Source organism: Mytilus galloprovincialis, chromosome 5 (genome assembly GCF_965363235.1).
Source record: "Mytilus galloprovincialis chromosome 5, xbMytGall1.hap1.1, whole genome shotgun sequence".
Taxonomy (NCBI): domain Eukaryota; kingdom Metazoa; phylum Mollusca; class Bivalvia; order Mytilida; family Mytilidae; genus Mytilus; species Mytilus galloprovincialis.
In genome coordinates, this window is record NC_134842.1 from 13,767,215 (window position 1) to 13,775,208 (window position 7,994).

At 31.5% G+C, this 7,994-nt stretch overlaps 1 long non-coding RNA gene across 1 annotated transcript; it reads left to right on the top strand.

Annotated features, from left to right (window-relative positions):
* Window positions 1-1,865: 1,865 nt before the first annotated feature.
* On the top strand, window positions 1,866-6,558 carry LOC143075199 (uncharacterized). Its single transcript, XR_012978251.1, has 2 exons — window positions 1,866-1,951; window positions 6,034-6,558. It is a non-coding gene; the product is annotated as an uncharacterized LOC143075199 (long non-coding RNA).
* Window positions 6,559-7,994: the final 1,436 nt, after the last annotated feature.

The window sequence follows — 7,994 nt, forward strand, 5'->3', positions numbered from 1 at the left end:
ACCAAAATTTAGCTGAAATACCTGACGTAAGAACAACAAGGTATGGCTTGAAATCTTTCAGATATTCTGCTGCCAAACTATGGAATGAGTTGCCAAATCACTTTAGAACTGAAACATCGTTTACCCAATTCAAGAGTCTAATTAACTCATGGAATGGCAACTCATGCCATTGCAATGCATGTGCTTAGTTTTATTTATTTTATGTTACAGCTTAAAATATAATAGTGCTGCTTTTTGTGACTGTTTGCTTAGCTTTTTATAATTTGTGATTGCTGTGTTTTAGTTTTTATGTTTGCTTTTAGTGCTTATGCTTATGCATGTGTATAATGTATAGTATTTAAATAGTGCAGCCTAAATGTCTTTTATGTTTTAATATTTGTATTGTGTATGATTATTATGTAAATGTATGCATTTGTCGGTTATAAAAGCTCAGAGAGCGTATGTTAATTTGTTATGTAACATGCCGACTATAAATAAAGCTTTGAATTGAATTAAATTGATTGTTATATACTATTAGAACATACTCACCCCAACTCGTCCAATGAAAAGTCAGTTTTTTTTTCCCTCCAATTTTCATAGTACATGGTTTTCCATGCACTATGAAATGCTATACATGAATGACTTTTCATTTTCAGTTAATTATAAAAGTGAACTCTTAATAACTGCACTAACAAAGTGTACCATCCCCTGAGGCATTTTCCTTGGGGAAAAGGCCTAGTATACTGATTAAAGACGAAAGAGCAAAGATTAAAACAAAAACCTTTTGAATTTTGCAAATTTTCATACATTTTCTATTTTCTAATGGTACACATATAATGAATAAACCAAAAAAAAATGGGATAAGGATGTAGGTGAAATAATATTTATTTAATTTATATTCCTGACATTTGAGGGATTTTTTTTTCTTTCAAGATATATAAAGCAAAGGATTTTTTTTTTTGGAGAAACACAATACATGTAAATTTATCAATAAAAAGTAAGCATTTAATGGTGAATGGTCTGAATTGAAATGTTCATATAGAGCGTTTTTATTTATAAAAAAATCAAAATTCAGAAAGGGGATTTATACAACAATGTCTCACTTAAAAAAAAAAACTTAAGGTGGCTCACCCCAATAGTGACCCCCGGTAGAATTTTTTTATTTTCACATATTCTGTAGATTTTTTTATGCTGAATCCAAAAATGCAAAGAAAAAAGGGGGTCACCAGGCTTGTTTTCCCCTCAAATTGAGGCGAAATGTGCGATTTTGACCCTATTTCCAAACATGCCAACCCTTCCAACAATAACGGTTACATCAAATTCAAAGACTTTTAAAACCAAGTCAGTATGATTTTTATGTGAAAAAACATTAGAATTTGAAATGTAAACCTTTCCCTTGGTTGTTTTTGACTTAAAAATCCTTTTATTTTCAGATTAATGTCTAAATTTTGCATTTTCTAATTTTAGTTTAAGGCAAAAAATATTGGTTTAATCGATTTTTCGTAAAATTTCCCCGGTAGATTTTTTTTAAAAACAGATATGTCAAAGCTATGAACTTTTCGAACATTTTAAAGTAAAATAAAATGGGGGTCACCAGGCTTTTAAAAAAGTTACGAGCTTTTGTTTAACCCCTCTACCCCATAAGGTCTGATTTCATTGCACTCCATTAATTACTTAATTGTGAATTCTTTATTGATGGCTTTAATAAAATAATGTTTGTAATTATATCAATAAACGATTGCTGAATATAAATGTGGTTATCGTATTACTGTTTGTTATCAAAAAGTGAAATTTTGATTATTTTGGTGAAATACGGTAATTTTGTCTGGCGCGAGTTGCTTCCCTCTAATTTGGCGCCATTATCGGACCAGAGGAATTTCAAGGTCGCCATATTGCCGAGCAGCTTAGTATATTGATGAATACGACCATGTACATGCATAACAGACATTGTGGCGAATATACAACGATGAAGGTAGAGTTATTACATAAGAAAACATAGATTTCGATATATTAAGCAGCCAAATGTTATCAGTAAAACGAAAAATACAAACTTGGGGGTTGTCTCAAAATACTCGCTACTGTTGAAAATCACTGCGGCTGAAACCTTGCACGGGCTCAATTTCTGTTCCATGTTTAATATTATAGATCGTTATAGCTGGTATCTTATTTATGTGTTTATTTTACCTTTTACAGACAAGTTGTAAACATGTCTGGCCAGTTTTGCAAAATATCCGTGTGCAAACGGCCGAAGAGGTAGGGATGACATCTACTGTCATTTTTACGCTACCGTTAGCAATGGTTAGTGTCAATGAATTAGTCTTTTTTAATCATCATTTTTAATAACTTATTTTGTAGCCAAGTTAGGTTCAAATTAGTCCGAGATTAGCCCCAGCTTGTCTGGCAAAACAGCCGTTGGACGTCAGAGAAATCTCGGACTAGGGTCATATGTATGTGGGGTACCCCATAACTTCGGTTCATCGGAACAGTTTCTACTCCTTGACCCCAACTATATTTCCTTTCCCATTTTACTCTAAAATCCCCCCCTTTTTACTTCAATTCTTCCATCTCCTTGCCCCAAGACAAAATATATTTCAAATATACCCCCTTTTCCCTGATCCCTCATTCCCCTGTCTCCTTACCCCTGTCCACCCCTCTATTAAGGTCTGGGGTTTGATTGACTTCTTTATTTTCTTGAGATTATGATATAATTGGCCTAATTTGTAAATGATGAACCCTACAGTAGGAGGCAAATGATGGATTCATCTTTATCAATCACAATTTGTTTACCATTAACCCCCCCCCCCCCCTAATTCTGTTAGGTATACAAAAATGTCTTAAGGTCTAGTAATAGAAGTATCAGGGTTAAACATGTACAGAATGCGGCCATAAGTATTTGTCACTTGAGATTTTTAGCTGTTCATATATATTGTATATAATATAAAAAAGAAGATGTGGTACGATTGCCAATGAGACAACTATCCACAAAAGACCAAAATGACACAGACATTAACAACTATAGGTGTATACATTTTTAAAAAAAAAAATATTTTGGATTGATTTTAAGCATCCTGGTACCAATAGAAGCGGTATTATCACAGGTTTATTTTTTGGTTATATTTTTTTTGTGTCTTATTTTCATTATTTTCTGTTCAGAAATTCGATATACATGTATATTCAACCAAATTAAATTATAAAAAAATATTTTATGTGTTCTCAAGGGAACAAAAATAAATGAAAAGAACCTATTATCAAATAAACACATATTAATTTAGACCATTTTTTTGCATTGTCAGTCTTATCAAACTTGCATGTACCTCAGACTTGGGGTAATTGTAATTGTAATCGTTAATCAGCTGTAATTGATTACAATTTTTCAAGTAATCAGTGTAATCATTAATCAGCCAAAAATCTGATTACATGTAATTTAATTTAATCAATTACTTTTCAAAATACCCTGTAATCATGATTACTTTTTGATTACATTCTGATTACAATGAAAAAAATCTAAAATTGTGTTTTTGGTCATTAAATGAACCTCTTTGTTCATATTTGATAAATTTTTAACATACTAAAATGGTTTGGTTACTTTAAGCTTGTCTACTTCAGTAAAAAATAAACTGTTACAGTATTGAAAAGTCATCATTAGCCTAAGCAGAGACATATAATACAATTATATACCTTTTATCTTGGTAAAAGATATTGTACATACATGTATATTCATCGTTTTATAATGATCTTAATATTAATATTTGATAATAACTGTTATATATTCAAGTAATACTTTTCTTTAACCCTGAATTATAATCTTTTGTTAATTTTTGTGATTTTTGTCAACTTTGAATTGACAGGTAGAAGACTAATTAAGGTTTGTTTTTATTGCAATTACCTATTGAGTATAGCTGTAGGGAAATATATATGATAAAAGATAAATCAGATATGAAAAATTATCTAATTAGCACAAACTAAATTATAAGTTGGACAAATATGTTGTTTAAACTTTTTTTTGTATTTGGACTGGACGTGTAAAATGCAATGGTTTTTAGTACTTTAATACATATTGTTTACAATTTGATTAAACATTTCTATTAAAATTTAACCTAGTTTTAACTGGTACAAATGTAACTTTATTTCATCCATATTTAAACTTCCATAAACTGCAACTTGGAATACATATAAATTATGAAAGAGGTCAGAAGGCAAACAAAAAAACTCTTGATTATGATATATCTTTATTAAATTTAATTCAAAATAATTTAGAGATCATTGGTGATAAAGTGTAATGAATATATATGTAGTGAAATTTGGTGTTTATTTAAATAGATGACATTTAATTTGAAGTTATCATTTTATAATTGAACCAAATAAAATCGGCGTTTTGCATTTGCGCCGATCTGCATTTCATTTGCGCCGATTTTTTTACAGGTAAATAACAGGTAAATTACAGGTGAAATGATATAAGAAGATGTGGTATGAGTGCCAATGAGACAACTCTCCATCCCAGTAATGTTATTTTCATTTATTATTAAAGACCTCTTCCGTTAGCCAGTTGTACATATGTTATGAATTGCCAATCATAACATGTATATAACTGTTGTCTCCTGCTTAAAAGCCAGTTGTACATATGTTATGAATTGTCAATCATAACATGTATATAACTGTTGTCTCCTGCTTAAAATCAAGAAGTGAAAACCTAAGATAAAAGCTCTTTGTTTATACTAAAATGACGAATTAAAAAATATATGTACAGCATTCAAATCCATAAAAACGGAATACATTCAAATCATAAATCGATGTATGTATAGGCAACACATCTAATATATTCCTTTCTTATGATTTCGTCTCTTCTATATTTGGCGTAATTTTCAATAACGAAGGCCATCTTTTCTTTGTCTGGCATACGTACTGGTGAGGGCATTTCTAGGGTTCGCATTTTCTCACAAGGAAGCTATTAAACCAAGAGTTCCAAATGGTGAAGTTGAAATCCTCCCTTCGTTAGTTTTATGGACGCCATCACGAATTGTTTGACCGTTATGGAATGTGTACTTGTACGTGGTCTAAGAATGTATGACATTTGTCATCAGAAAGAGCGTCAGACAATGTCAAACGTGAAGCAGCCATTGATTTCATTTAGGGAAAGGAATGGTAACCCGAAACATTGGGATAGCCATTTACCAATTGCAATGTCACTTGATTTGTCTTTATACTCTGTGCTCAGCCAATGTAAAAGTGTGAACTTACCTGTAACTTACCTGTAAATCCAATTAGGAAAAAATACAAAATCGGCGCAAATGAAAAAATGAAATCGGCGCAAATGAAAGAATGAAAATTTTCAAAATCGGCGCAAATGTCATACGCCCAATAAAATACGTTCTCAAAAATGCTAAAGTTATATTAAAAGTTTATTCATCCACATCATTCAAAATTTTTTGTTTTTAAATTCATTGTAATCAGATGTAATCATGATTACTTTGCCAATGTAATCATTAATTTAATCAGATACTTTCAGAAATGATGTAATCATTAATTTAATTTAATCGTACAAATGACAAAGTAATTGTAATTTAATCAATTACATTGGAAGTAATCGGACCCATCTCTGATGTACCTCCCAAATTTGGTTTCTGTTCTCCAACTTCAGTTTGCCTCTACCAATGTTATGAAACTAATACACAATTAATGCATATATATATGCTTACAATTTACTACATTGTACCAACAAACACACATGAAGTTTGAATTTTTGGTGGGGTCACTTTTACTTTTCTAGAGTTATGCCCCTTTACAAATTAAAAAAATGCTGAAATTTTGTTCCTTTCTTTAACACAAGTTTGCTTCATCCAAATGTTCTGAAACTTATATGCAATGCTTACTACAACAACACTCAGATCAAGTACAAATTTGGGTGGTGTCACCCTTTTCATCCTTTATATGCAAGCGGCTGCTCATCTTTGTCCCATGGACACATTACCATTATGAACTAGTCTACATCTATATGCTTTTGAATGTCAATAATTGTTGATTTTGTGACAGAATTACTCTGATATATAATTTCAGGCTGCAAGTACATTTGTACATGTACATTGCAAATGGAAGGAGTGAGCTTGGAATGTTCAACTTTACTTGGAAACTATTGGCAAAGAACTGACAGAATTTCATGAGAAGCCAGTATCATATTCTAGTCTTGCAACCGGAAACTATGCGTAAAGTGCTGAAACAATCCACTTAAGGAGCTAAGATCAACTATAAATTGGAACTACATGTATATGCTTTAGTGCTGTCAAAATCCTTTAAAAAAATCAAATCAAAAGGACCTACTTCACCTATATATATAGCTACCTGTCCCAATGATGAATACAGATCATATATATGAGTCTACTCTTATAAATAAAACAGTGAAGGAGAATAAAAATAAAGAAAATATAGAGCTGATCAGCTAATGATTGTACATGTACATGATGTATAAATGGCAACAATTCTTACATGTATACTAGTACATTGAAATTAATTATATTAATAGATGTTTTATAAATTTGATCTCATAGATATTAGAGGAATAAAATCAATCACGTTTCAAAAATTTGATTTAGTTGAGCCTTTTTTTTACACCAGTTTTCAGGACATATTATGGTATACCATTGACTGTCCGTCGTCAACATGTCGGACATATACTCAAAAATAATAAATACTAATAGGTACATGTAGTAGTCAATATTGTGTAATCAATAGGTCATCTTCATGTATATTTGGTGTATAAAATGATTATTAAATGTCTTATCACAAATTAAAATATCAAATGAGAGGATGTGATATGATTGTAAATGAGACACAAGAGACCAAATAACACAGAAATAACTATACCTGTAGGTCACCATATGGACTTCAACAATGAGTAAAACATATTCTGCATAGTTGGTTTTAAAGGTCTCGAAATGACAAATGAACAATTTAAAACATTTAAAATGAGAAAACTAATGGGTGATTTATGTACAAAATAATAAATGAATAACAAATATGTCTGTCTTGCAGGGTTTATCTGAACTTAACCTCATTTTCATGGACTTGTCTGTTTCTGGAATTCTAAATATGTTTCAAAATATTTGGTTGATGGGATGATTGTTACAGAGTCCGACATAGGGTGGGGGCTCATTGGTGGATTATATTGCAAATAACTGAAGCCAACCCCGCTTTGGCAGTCAGTCCCCACATTGCCACTAGAGAAATAAAATAACTAAGAAAAAAAAATGGTATATTAATAAGAAAAAAAAATTAAATCACGATAATTTCCTGTCGATATGCACATCTACATAGTATGTCCTTATTATCTACAAAGTTTCATGAAATTCTGTTGAATGTGTGGTTTCAGAGGAGTTTCGATGACAAGCTGTTTGCAGTAGTATACTGCAGCAAATAAGTTCAAAGGGCATAACTCCTAGAAAAATCATTAGTAATTTCCTGTTGATATGCACATCTACATGGTATGTCCTTATTATCTAAAAAGGTTTTATGAAATTCTGTTGTGCGGTTTGAGAGGAGATGCAATGACAAACTGTTGCAGTAGTATATTGAAGCAAATAGGTTCAAAGGGGCCTTACTCCTAGAAAAAAATATGTATATCTAAATAGTATGTCCTTTAATATCTAAAAAGGTTTCATAAAATTCTATTGTGCGGTTTGAGAGGAGATGCGATGACAAACTTGCAGTAGTATATTGAAGCAAATAAGTTCAAAGGGGCATAACTCCTAGAAAAAGTTTGAATCGTAATTTTCTGTCGATATGCACATCTGCATAGTATGTCCTTATTATCTATAAAGGTTTCCTGAAATTTTGTTGGGCGGTTTGAGAGGAGTTGTGATGACAAGAAACAGGACTGATAGACTGGCTGATGGACGGACGGACAGGTCAAAAATGTTATACCCTGCGCCACTTCCTTGCGTAGGGTATACAAATAGGAAGATGGGGTGTCATTGTTTATGAGGCAACTTCACCAGAGACCAATTTACATAGAAGATAACAAT